Raw genomic sequence first — 13,990 nt, forward strand, 5'->3', positions numbered from 1 at the left:
ACTGAAGAGAGGAGATGCAGTGGCTGAGTGAAATGGGATGCAGTGACTGAGTGAAATGGGAACAGTAACTGATTGAAATGGGATGCAGTGACTGAGGGAATGGAGATGTAGTGACTGTTGAAAATGTGATGCAGTGACTGAGTGAAAGGGAATGCAGTGACTGATGGTAATGGGATGCAGTGAATGAGGGAAATGCGATGCCGTTTCTGAGTGAACTGGGATGCCGTTTCTGAATGAAATGGGATGCAGTGACTGAGTGAAATGGGGTGCTGTGACTGGGGGAAATGGGATGCAGTTACTGTGAAATGGGGTGCAGTGATTGAAGGCAGTGGGATGCAGTGAGTGAGTGAAATTGGCTGCAGTGACTGAGTGAAATGGGATGCAGTGCCTGAGGAAAGGAGATGCAGTGGCTGAGTGAAATGGGATGCAGTGGCTGAGTGAAATGGGATGCTGTGACTGAGTGAAATGGGATGCTGTGACTGAGTGAAATGGGATGCAGTGACTGAGATAAATGGGATGCAGTGACTGAGTGAAAGGGAATGCAGTGACTGATGGTAATGGGATGCAGTGAATGAGGGAAATGCGATGTCGTTTCTGAGTGAACTGGGATGCAGTGACTGAGTGAACTGGGATGCAGTGACTGAGTGAACTGGGATGCAGTGACTGAGGGAAATGGGGTGCAGTGACTGAGGGAAATGGGATGCAGTGACTGAGGGAATGGAGATGCAGTGACTGTGGGAAATGGCATGCAGTGACTGAGGATAATGGGATGCAGTGACAGGGGAATGGGGTGCAGTGACTGAGTGAAATGGGGTGCAGTGACTGAGTGAAATGGGATGCAGTGACTGCGGGAATTGGGATGCAGTGACTGCGGGAAATGGGTTGCAGTGACTGAGGGAATGGAGATGCAGTGACTGTGGGAAATGGGGTGCAGTGACTGAGGGAAATGGGATGCAGTGACTGTGGGAAATGGCATGCAGTGACTGAGGATAATGGGTTGCAGTGACTGAGGGAAATGGGATGCACTGACTGATGGAAATGGGATGCACTGACTGGTGGAAATGGGATGCTCTGACTGGGGGTAATGGGATGGTCTGACTGACGGTAATGGGATGCAGTGACTCTGTGAAATGCGATGCATTGACTGAGTGGAATGGGCTGCAGTGACTGAGGGAAATGAGATGCAGTGACTGAGATAAATGGGATGCAGTGACAGAGATAAATGGGATGCAGTGACTGAAAAAAATGTGATGCAGTGACTGAGGGAAATGGGATGCAGTCACTGACGGTAATGGGTTTGCAGTGACTGAGATAAATGGGATGCAGTGACTGACGGTAATGGGACATATTGACTGAGTGGACTGGGACGCAGTGGCTGAGTGAAGTGGGATGCTGTGAATTAGTGAAATGAGCTGCAGTGACTGAGTGAAATGGGCTGCAGTGAGTCAGTGAAATGGGCTGCAGTGACTGAGTGAAATGGGCTGCAGTGACTGAGGGAATTGGGCTGCAGTGACTGAGGGAAATGGGACACACTGACTGAGTGGACTGGGACACAGTGGCTGAGTGAAATGGATGCACTGTCTCGGTTAAATGGGATTCACTGTCTCCGTTAATTGGGATGCAGTGACTGACGGAAATGGGATGCAGTGACTGCGGGAAATGGGATGCCGTGACTGAGTGTAATGGGATGCCATGACTGAGTGAAATGGGATGCAGTGACTGAGGGAAATGGGCTGCAGTGACTGAGTGAAATGGGCTGCAGTGACTGAGTGAAATGGGATGCAGTGACTGAGTGAAATGGGATGCAGTGGCTGAGTGAAATGGGATGCAGTGACTGAGGGGAATGCAATGCTGTTTCTGAGTGAACTGGGATGCCGTTTCTGAGTGAAATGGGATGCAGTGACGAGGGGAAATGGGATGCAGTGACTATGAAATGGGGTGCAGTGACTGAGGGAAATGGGATACAGTGACTGAGGGAAATGGGATGCAGTGACTGAGTGAAATGAGATGCAGTGGCCGAGTGAAATGGGATGCAGTGGCCGAGTGAAATGGGACGCAGTGGCCGAGTGAAATGGGACGCAGTGGCCGAGTGAAATGGGACGCAGTGGCTGAGTGAAATGGGACGCAGTGGCTGAGTGAAATGGGATGCAGTGGCTGAGTGAAATTGGATGCAGTGACTGAGGGGAATGCAATGCTGTTTCTGAGTGAACTGGGATGCCGTTTCTGAGTGAAATGGGATGCAGTGACTGAGTGAAATGCAATGCAGTGACTGAGGATAGGACGCAGTGACTGAGGGAAATGGGGTGCACTGACTGAGTGAAACGGGATGCAGTGACTGAATGAAACGGGATGCAGTGACTGAGGGAAATGGGATGCAATGACTGAGGGAAATGGGATGCAGTGACTGAGGGAAATGGGATGCAGTGACTGAGTGAAATGGGTTGCAGTGGCCGAGTGAAATAGGATGCAGTGGCCGAGTGAAATGGGATGCAGTGGCCGAGGGAAATGGAATGCACTGACTGAGGGGAATGCGATGCAGTGACTGAGGGAAATGTGTTGCAGTGACTGCGGGAAATGGGTTGCAGTTACTGAGGGAAATGGGATGCCGTGACTGATGGAAATGGGATGCAGTGACTGATTGAAATGGGATGCAGTGACTGATGGAAATGGGATGCAGTGACTGATGGAAATGGGATGCAGTGACTGATGGAAATAGTGTGCTGTGACTGACGAAAATGGGATGCTATGACTGAGAGTAATGGGTTGCAGTGGGTGAGGGGAATGGGATGCTGACACTGAGTGAACTGGGATTCTGTGACTCAGTGTAATGGGATGCAGTGTCTGACTGAAATGGGATGCAGTGACTGACTGAAAGGGAATGCAGTGACTGTGGGAAACCGAATGCTGTGACTGAGGGTAATGGGATGCCGTTTCTGAGTAAACTGGGATGCCGTTTCTGAGTGAAATGGGATGCGGTGACTGAGTGAAATGGGGTGCAGTGACTGAGCGAAGTGGGATGCAGTGATTGAGTGAAATTGGCTGCAGTGACTGAGTGAACTGGGATGCCGAGACTGAAGAGAGGAGATGCAGTGGCTGAGTGAAATGGGATGCAGTGACTGAGTGAAATGGGAACAGTAACTGATTGAAATGGGATGCAGTGACTGAGGGAATGGAGATGTAGTGACTGTTGAAAATGTGATGCAGTGACTGAGTGAAAGGGAATGCAGTGACTGATGGTAATGGGATGCAGTGAATGAGGGAAATGCGATGCCGTTTCTGAGTGAACTGGGATGCCGTTTCTGAATGAAATGGGATGCAGTGACTGAGTGAAATGGGGTGCTGTGACTGGGGGAAATGGGATGCAGTTACTGTGAAATGGGGTGCAGTGATTGAAGGCAGTGGGATGCAGTGAGTGAGTGAAATTGGCTGCAGTGACTGAGTGAAATGGGATGCAGTGCCTGAGGAAAGGAGATGCAGTGGCTGAGTGAAATGGGATGCAGTGGCTGAGTGAAATGGGATGCTGTGACTGAGTGAAATGGGATGCTGTGACTGAGTGAAATGGGATGCAGTGACTGAGATAAATGGGATGCAGTGACTGAGTGAAAGGGAATGCAGTGACTGATGGTAATGGGATGCAGTGAATGAGGGAAATGCGATGTCGTTTCTGAGTGAACTGGGATGCAGTGACTGAGTGAACTGGGATGCAGTGACTGAGTGAACTGGGATGCAGTGACTGAGGGAAATGGGGTGCAGTGACTGAGGGAAATGGGATGCAGTGACTGAGGGAATGGAGATGCAGTGACTGTGGGAAATGGCATGCAGTGACTGAGGATAATGGGATGCAGTGACAGGGGAATGGGGTGCAGTGACTGAGTGAAATGGGGTGCAGTGACTGAGTGAAATGGGATGCAGTGACTGCGGGAATTGGGATGCAGTGACTGCGGGAAATGGGTTGCAGTGACTGAGGGAATGGAGATGCAGTGACTGTGGGAAATGGGGTGCAGTGACTGAGGGAAATGGGATGCAGTGACTGTGGGAAATGGCATGCAGTGACTGAGGATAATGGGTTGCAGTGACTGAGGGAAATGGGATGCACTGACTGATGGAAATGGGATGCACTGACTGGTGGAAATGGGATGCTCTGACTGGGGGTAATGGGATGGTCTGACTGACGGTAATGGGATGCAGTGACTCTGTGAAATGCGATGCATTGACTGAGTGGAATGGGCTGCAGTGACTGAGGGAAATGAGATGCAGTGACTGAGATAAATGGGATGCAGTGACAGAGATAAATGGGATGCAGTGACTGAAAAAAATGTGATGCAGTGACTGAGGGAAATGGGATGCAGTCACTGACGGTAATGGGTTTGCAGTGACTGAGATAAATGGGATGCAGTGACTGACGGTAATGGGACATATTGACTGAGTGGACTGGGACGCAGTGGCTGAGTGAAGTGGGATGCTGTGAATTAGTGAAATGAGCTGCAGTGACTGAGTGAAATGGGCTGCAGTGAGTCAGTGAAATGGGCTGCAGTGACTGAGTGAAATGGGCTGCAGTGACTGAGGGAATTGGGCTGCAGTGACTGAGGGAAATGGGACACACTGACTGAGTGGACTGGGACACAGTGGCTGAGTGAAATGGATGCACTGTCTCGGTTAAATGGGATTCACTGTCTCCGTTAATTGGGATGCAGTGACTGACGGAAATGGGATGCAGTGACTGCGGGAAATGGGATGCCGTGACTGAGTGTAATGGGATGCCATGACTGAGTGAAATGGGATGCAGTGACTGAGGGAAATGGGCTGCAGTGACTGAGTGAAATGGGCTGCAGTGACTGAGTGAAATGGGATGCAGTGACTGAGTGAAATGGGATGCAGTGGCTGAGTGAAATGGGATGCAGTGACTGAGGGGAATGCAATGCTGTTTCTGAGTGAACTGGGATGCCGTTTCTGAGTGAAATGGGATGCAGTGACGAGGGGAAATGGGATGCAGTGACTATGAAATGGGGTGCAGTGACTGAGGGAAATGGGATACAGTGACTGAGGGAAATGGGATGCAGTGACTGAGTGAAATGAGATGCAGTGGCCGAGTGAAATGGGATGCAGTGGCCGAGTGAAATGGGACGCAGTGGCCGAGTGAAATGGGACGCAGTGGCCGAGTGAAATGGGACGCAGTGGCCGAGTGAAATGGGACGCAGTGGCTGAGTGAAATGGGACGCAGTGGCTGAGTGAAATGGGATGCAGTGGCTGAGTGAAATTGGATGCAGTGACTGAGGGGAATGCAATGCTGTTTCTGAGTGAACTGGGATGCCGTTTCTGAGTGAAATGGGATGCAGTGACTGAGTGAAATGCAATGCAGTGACTGAGGATAGGACGCAGTGACTGAGGGAAATGGGGTGCACTGACTGAGTGAAACGGGATGCAGTGACTGAATGAAACGGGATGCAGTGACTGAGGGAAATGGGATGCAATGACTGAGGGAAATGGGATGCAGTGACTGAGGGAAATGGGATGCAGTGACTGAGTGAAATGGGTTGCAGTGGCCGAGTGAAATAGGATGCAGTGGCCGAGTGAAATGGGATGCAGTGGCCGAGGGAAATGGAATGCACTGACTGAGGGGAATGCGATGCAGTGACTGAGGGAAATGTGTTGCAGTGACTGCGGGAAATGGGTTGCAGTTACTGAGGGAAATGGGATGCCGTGACTGATGGAAATGGGATGCAGTGACTGATTGAAATGGGATGCAGTGACTGATGGAAATGGGATGCAGTGACTGATGGAAATGGGATGCAGTGACTGATGGAAATAGTGTGCTGTGACTGACGAAAATGGGATGCTATGACTGAGAGTAATGGGTTGCAGTGGGTGAGGGGAATGGGATGCTGACACTGAGTGAACTGGGATTCTGTGACTCAGTGTAATGGGATGCAGTGTCTGACTGAAATGGGATGCAGTGACTGACTGAAAGGGAATGCAGTGACTGTGGGAAACCGAATGCTGTGACTGAGGGTAATGGGATGCCGTTTCTGAGTAAACTGGGATGCCGTTTCTGAGTGAAATGGGATGCGGTGACTGAGTGAAATGGGGTGCAGTGACTGAGCGAAGTGGGATGCAGTGATTGAGTGAAATTGGCTGCAGTGACTGAGTGAACTGGGATGCCGAGACTGAAGAGAGGAGATGCAGTGGCTGAGTGAAATGGGATGCAGTGACTGAGTGAAATGGGAACAGTAACTGATTGAAATGGGATGCAGTGACTGAGGGAATGGAGATGTAGTGACTGTTGAAAATGTGATGCAGTGACTGAGTGAAAGGGAATGCAGTGACTGATGGTAATGGGATGCAGTGAATGAGGGAAATGCGATGCCGTTTCTGAGTGAACTGGGATGCCGTTTCTGAATGAAATGGGATGCAGTGACTGAGTGAAATGGGGTGCTGTGACTGGGGGAAATGGGATGCAGTTACTGTGAAATGGGGTGCAGTGATTGAAGGCAGTGGGATGCAGTGAGTGAGTGAAATTGGCTGCAGTGACTGAGTGAAATGGGATGCAGTGCCTGAGGAAAGGAGATGCAGTGGCTGAGTGAAATGGGATGCAGTGGCTGAGTGAAATGGGATGCTGTGACTGAGTGAAATGGGATGCAGTGACTGAGATAAATGGGATGCAGTGACTGAGTGAAAGGGAATGCAGTGACTGATGGTAATGGGATGCAGTGAATGAGGGAAATGCGATGTCGTTTCTGAGTGAACTGGGATGCAGTGACTGAGTGAACTGGGATGCAGTGACTGAGTGAACTGGGATGCAGTGACTGAGGGAAATGGGGTGCAGTGACTGAGGGAAATGGGATGCAGTGACTGAGGGAATGGAGATGCAGTGACTGTGGGAAATGGCATGCAGTGACTGAGGATAATGGGATGCAGTGACAGGGGAATGGGATGCAGAGACTGAGTGAAATGGGGTGCAGTGACTGAGTGAAATGGGATGCAGTGACTGCGGGAATTGGGATGCAGTGACTGCGGGAAATGGGTTGCAGTGACTGAGGGAATGGAGATGCAGTGACTGTGGGAAATGGGGTGCAGTGACTGAGGGAAATGGGATGCAGTGACTGTGGGAAATGGCATGCAGTGACTGAGGATAATGGGATGCAGTGACAGGGGAATGGGATGCAGAGACTGAGTGAAATGGGGTGCAGTGACTGAGTGAAATGGGATGCAGTGACTGCGGGAATTGGGATGCAGTGACTGCGGGAAATGGGTTGCAGTGACTGAGGGAAATGGGATGCACTGACTGATGGAAATGGGATGCACTGACTGGTGGAAATGGGATGCTCTGACTGGGGGTAATGGGATGGTCTGACTGACGGTAATGGGATGCAGTGACTCTGTGAAATGCGATGCATTGACTGAGTGGAATGGGCTGCAGTGACTGAGGGAAATGAGATGCAGTGACTGAGATAAATGGGATGCAGTGACAGAGATAAATGGGATGCAGTGACTGAAAAAAATGTGATGCAGTGACTGAGGGAAATGGGATGCAGTCACTGACGGTAATGGGTTTGCAGTGACTGAGATAAATGGGATGCAGTGACTGACGGTAATGGGACATATTGACTGAGTGGACTGGGACGCAGTGGCTGAGTGAAGTGGGATGCTGTGAATTAGTGAAATGAGCTGCAGTGACTGAGTGAAATGGGCTGCAGTGAGTCAGTGAAATGGGCTGCAGTGACTGAGTGAAATGGGCTGCAGTGACTGAGGGAATTGGGCTGCAGTGACTGAGGGAAATGGGACACACTGACTGAGTGGACTGGGACACAGTGGCTGAGTGAAATGGATGCACTGTCTCGGTTAAATGGGATTCACTGTCTCCGTTAATTGGGATGCAGTGACTGACGGAAATGGGATGCAGTGACTGCGGGAAATGGGATGCCGTGACTGAGTGTAATGGGATGCCATGACTGAGTGAAATGGGATGCAGTGACTGAGGGAAATGGGCTGCAGTGACTGAGTGAAATGGGCTGCAGTGACTGAGTGAAATGGGATGCAGTGACTGAGTGAAATGGGATGCAGTGACTGAGTGAAATGGGATGCAGTGACTGATGGAAATGGGATGCAGTGACTAATGGAAATGGGATGCAGTGACTGCGGGAAAGAGATACAGTGACTGATGGAAATGGGTGCAGTGACTGACGGAAATGGGGTGCAGTGACTAAGAGAAAGGAGATGCAGTGACTGCGTTAACGGGATACTGTCACTGAGGGTAATGGGTTGCAGTGACTCAGTCAAATGTGATGCATTGACTGAGGGAAAGGAGATTCAGTGACTGTGGGAAATGGTGTGCTGTGACTGAAGGAAATGGGATGCAGTGACTGAGTGAAATGGGATGCAGTGACTGAATGAACTGGGATGCAGTGACTGAATGAACTGGGATGCAGTAACTGAATGAATTGGGATGCAGTGACTGAGTGAACTGGGATGCAGTAACTGAATGAACTGCGATGCAGTCACTGAATGAACTGGGATGCAGTGACTGAGTGAACTGGGATGCAGTGACTGAGTGAACTGGGATGCAGTGACTGTGTGAAATGGGATGCAGTGACTGCATGAAGTGGGATGCGTTGACTGTCTGAAATGGGATGCAGTGACTGTGTCAAATAGATGCAGTGACTGAGTGAAATGGGATGCAGTGACTGCGTGAACTGGGATGCAGTGACTAATGGAATTGGAATGCAGTGACCACATCAGATTTGGTACTGGTCGTGAGCCTGGCCAGGTGTTAGATTTGGAAGTAGGTGATCACCTTGGTGATAGCGATCACAATTCTGTTCTGTTTACTTTAGTGATGGAAAGGTATAGGTGTACACCACTGGGCAAGAGTTATATCTTGGGGAAAGGCAATTGCGATGACATTAGGATGGGGAAGGAAACTGCAGGGGATGGGCACAATAGAAATGTGGAGCTTATTCAAGGAAAAGCTCCTGTGTGTCCTAGATAAGTATGTACCTGTCAGACAGGGAGGAAGCTCGAGAGCGCGGGAGCCGTGGTTTGCGAAGGAGTTGGAATCTCTGGTCAAGAGGAAGCAGAAGGCTAGGTGGGATTGAGGTTCACAAGGAAGAGGTATTTGAAATCCTACAGAGGGTGAAGATAGCTATGACCCCTGGGCCGGATGGGATTTATCCTCAGATCCTCTGGGAATCCAGGGAGGAGATTGCCGAGCCTTTGGCATTGATCTTTAACTCGTCATTGTCTGCAGGAATAGTGCCAGATGACTGGAGGATAGCAATTGTGGTTCTCCTGTTCAAGAAGGGGAGTAGAGACAACCCTGGTAATTCTCGGCCAGTGAGCCTCACCTCAGTTGTTGGTAAAGTGTTGGAAAAGGTTCTAAGGGATAGGATTTACAATCATCGAGAAAAGAATAAATTGATTCGGGGTAGTCAGCACGGTTTTGTGAAGGGGAGGTCGTGCCTCACAAACCTTATTGAATTCTTTGAGAAGGTGACCAAACAGGTAGATGAGAGTATCCGGTTGATGTGGAGTATATGGATTTCAGCAAGGCGTTCGATAAGGTTCCGCATAACAGACTATTGTACAAAATGCAGAGGAATGGAATTGTGGGAGATATAGTAGTTTGGATCAGAAATTGGCCTGCTGAAAGAAGACAGAGGGTGGTAGTTGATGCGAAACGTTCATCCTGGAGACCAGTTTCTGGTGGTACCGCAAGGGTCGGTGTTGGGTCCACTGCTGTTTGTCATTTTTATAAATGACCTGGATGAGGGCGTAGAAGGATGGGTTAGTAAATTTGCAGACGACACTAAGATAGGTGGAGTTGTGGATAGTGACAAAGGATTGGTTGAAGAGAGACATAGATAAGCTGGAGAGCTGGGCTGAGAGATGGCAAATGGAGTTTAATGCAGACAAGTGTGAGGTGATGCACTTCGGCAGGAGTAACCAGAAGGCAAAGTACAGGGCTAATTGTAAGATTCTTAGTAGTATAGATGAGCAGAGAGATCTCGGTGTCCATGAACACAGATCCTTGAAAGTTGCCACCCAGGTTGACAGGGCTGTTAAGAAGGCATACAGTGTTTTAGCTTTGATTAATAGAGGGATCGAGTTCCGGAACCAAGAGGTTATTGTGAAGCTGTACAAAACTCTGGTGCGGCCGCACTTGGAGTATTGTATACAGTTCTGGTCACCGCATTATAAGAAGGATGTGGAAGCTTTGGAAAGGGTGCAGAGGAGATTTACCAGGATGTTGCCTGGTATGGAGGGAAGGTCTTACGAGGAATGGCTGAGGGACTTGAGGCTGTTTTCATTAGAGAGAAGAAGGTTGAGGGGTGACTTAATTGAAACATATAAAATAATCAGAGGGTGAGCTAGGGTGGATAGGGAGAGCCTTTTTCCTAGGATGGTGACGGCGAGCACGAGGAGGCAGAGCTTTAAATTGAGGGGTGAAAGATACAGGACAGATGTCAGAGGTAGTTTCTTTACTCAGAGAGTAGTAAGGGAATCGAACGCTTTGCCTGCAACGGTAGTAGATTCGCCAACTTCAGGTACATTTAAGTGGTCATTGGACAAGCATATGGACGTACATGGAATAGTGCAGGTTAGATGGGCTTGAGATCAGCATGACAGGTCAGCACAAGATCGAGGGCCGAAGGGCCTGTATTGTGCTGTAATGTCCTATGTTCTACGGCTAACTCTCCCTGTGCTCGGTGTGATTTAACTTCCCGACTGGACTACTGTGAGGAACCTTCTTGAACGCCTTACTGAAACCCATATACGCCCATGTTTCTGCCTTAATCAATGCTCTTCATTACTACTTTAAAAAACTCATTCAAATTACGAGTTATGATTTCCTGTGCACATGTGTCCTCGGATCCCATGGACTGTTTCCTGTTCTAACAGTCTTCAAATGGGGAATCTTGTCAAAAGCTTTGCTGAAGCCCAAGTAGGCTGTATCAAATGCATTGCCCTCATCCACACACCTAGTTAGCTCTTCAGTCATAGATTCATAGAGTCATACAGCACAGAATCAGGACCCTCACTCCTAATCATCTGGACTGATCAGGTGTCCCAAACTTAACCGGTCCCATTTGCCTGTGTTTGGTATCTGTCTAAACCTTTCCTAATTGTGTACCTGTCCAAATGTCTTTTAAATACAGAAATTTTATCTGCCTCTGCCACGTCTGTTGGCAGCTCATTGCATTCACGCACCACCCTCTGTGTGGGATAAGTTGCCTGTCGGGTCACTTTTAAATCTTTCCCCTTTCACGTTTGAACCTACTCCCTTCTAGCTTTGCACTCCCCTACCTTGGTTATTCCCCTTGTCAATGCCCATCATGATTTTTTACACCTCTGGAAGTCACCCCTTCGTCTCCGATACTCCATGGAAAAAGTCCGAGCCTATCCACCACTCCTCATAAACCCTCCAGTCCCGGCAATGACCTTTTGTAATTATTTTTGCACTCTGTATAGTTTAACAGCATTCTTCCTACGGCAGGGTAACCAGAATTCACTGAAGTATTATGACATAGAACATAGAACATTACAGCGCAGTACAGGCCCTTCGGCCCTCGATGTTGCGCCGACCTGTGAATCCAACCTGAAGCCCATCTAACCGACACTATTCCATTACCGTCCATATATTTAGCGATGTTCATTTAAATGCCCTTAAACTTGGCAATCTACTCCTGTTGCAGGCAGGGCATTCCGCACCCATACTACTCTCTGAATAAAGAGCCTCCCTCTGACTTCTGTCCCATATCTATTTCCCGTCAATTTAAACCTATCTCCACTCGTGCTCGCCATCACCATCGAGGAAAAAGACTATCGCTGTCCACCCTATCTAATCCTCTGATTATCTTGTATGTCTCTATTAAGTTGCCTCTTCACCTTCTTCTGACAAAAACAGCCTCAAGTCCCGAAGCTTTTCCTCATAAGACCTTCCTTCCACACCAGACAAGATCCGAATAAACCTAATAATCCTTCCGATAATGTGGCGATCAGAACTGTACGTAATAGTCCAAGCGCAGCCGGACCAGTGTTTTGTACAGCTGCAACATGACCTCATGGCTCCGAAACTCAATCTCTGTAGAAATAAAACCTAACACGCCGTACGCCTTCTGAACAAGCCTATTAATCTGCGTGGCAACTTTCAGGGATCTACGCACATGGACACCGAGATCTCTCTGCTCATCCACACCACCAAGATTCTGGGCAGCACGGTGGCTCAGTGGTTCGCACTGCAGCCTAAGGCAATTGTCTGTGCGAAGTTTGCACGTTCTCCCCGTGTCTGCTTGCATTTCCTCCTGGTGATCCGGTTAAGGCGGATAAGGGAGGGGAGGGGAATATGTGTCTGGTGGCGGCATCTTGCTGGTGGTGGTGGAAATGGTGCCTGAGGTTGGTATGAATGTGGGCATGTAGGTTGATAGGTAAGGTCAAGTTGAACCTTATTGCTATCTTGGGAGGGAAGAGAAAAGGTGAGGGCAAAAGCGCTGGGTTGGACACAGTTGAGGGCCCTGTCGACCACGGAGCCGGAGAATCCTCAGTTGAGGAAGAAGGTAGACATTTTGGAGGCTCCCTTGTTGATGTTGGCCTCATGAGAACATGTTCAATGGAGATGGAGGAAGTGAGAGAAGAGGTTGGAGTCTTTCCAGAAAGTGGGGTGTGAGGATATATAGACCAGGTAGCTGTGAGAGTCAGAGAGTTTGTAATGGATATTAGTGCGAAGCCTACCCCCAGGAATGGAAGCAGAAATGTTGAGGAAGGGAAGGGTGGAGTCAAAGATAGAGCAGGTGAAAGTGAGGGCAGGATGGAAATTGGAGGCGTAGTTGATGAAGTTTTCCAATTTCAGACAAGAGAGAGAAGCAGCTGGATGATATCATTGATGTATCGGAGAAAGTGTTGTGGGTGGGAATGTCCCACGTACCCCGTGAAGAGACAGGTTTAACTCGGGCCCACGCAGGTGCCCGGAGCTGCTCCTCTTACCCGAAGAAAATGAGAGGAGTTAAAAAACAAGTTGTTGAGGGTGAGGATGAGGTCGACCAAGTGGAGGAGGGTGGTGGTGGGAGGGGAATGTTCAGGTCTTTGCTCCAGGATGAAGAGGACAGCCCTAAGAACCTCCCGGTGGGGAATGGATTTGTAAAGGAATTACACGTTCATGGTAAAGAGGATGCAGCTGGAACCGGCAAACTGTTGTTTCTAAACCTGCGTAAGATGTCAGAGTATTTCTGGATGTACGTGGGCAGGGCTTGGACCAGGGGACAGAAGATTGAGTCAAGGTCGGAAGAGATGAGTTCTGTGGGGCAGGAACAGGCTGAAACAATGGGTCTGCCAGGACAGTCTCATTTGTGGATTTTTAGGGGGACGTAGGAGCAACCTGTGGGGAGCTGTGGCCTTTCAGCTTGGAAACAGAGGGGGAAGATCACCGGATAGACCAAGATCAGTTACTGTAGTAGATACAATGGCCCGGTGCGGTCAAGGTCCAGGAGAAGTCGGAGGAGGTATCTGAGAGCTGGCGCTCAGCCTCTGCAAGGTAGACTTCAGCTCACCAGACCACAACAGCACCACCTTATCGGCAGGCTTAATAACAAAGTCAGGGTGAGATATGAGTGCGTGGAGGGCAGTCAGTTGGGCAGGACGTAGGTTGGGTTTGGTGCAGGGAACAGAGAAATTGAGGTGATAGCACGTCGACAGTTCTCAATGAACAGATTGAGTGCACCTGCATCCCCACCTTAACAATTCTGCACTGAGGGGTGCCATTAACTGTATATTTTTCTGTAATAGTTGATTTCCCAAAGTGGAGCATCTAACATTTAATGGATTAAAATCCACTTGCCGTTTCTGCAACTGATCTGTATCCTTTTATGACGTCTACACTCATCCTGATTCTCCCAATCATTCTATTGTCTGCAAACTTGCTAACCCATACATCTATATTTTCACCTCAGTCATTTTGTATAGACCACAAACAGCAGAGGTCCCAGCACAGATCCCTGCG

This window comes from Stegostoma tigrinum, unplaced genomic scaffold, assembly GCF_030684315.1.
Source record: "Stegostoma tigrinum isolate sSteTig4 unplaced genomic scaffold, sSteTig4.hap1 scaffold_342, whole genome shotgun sequence".
NCBI lineage: Eukaryota > Metazoa > Chordata > Chondrichthyes > Orectolobiformes > Stegostomatidae > Stegostoma > Stegostoma tigrinum.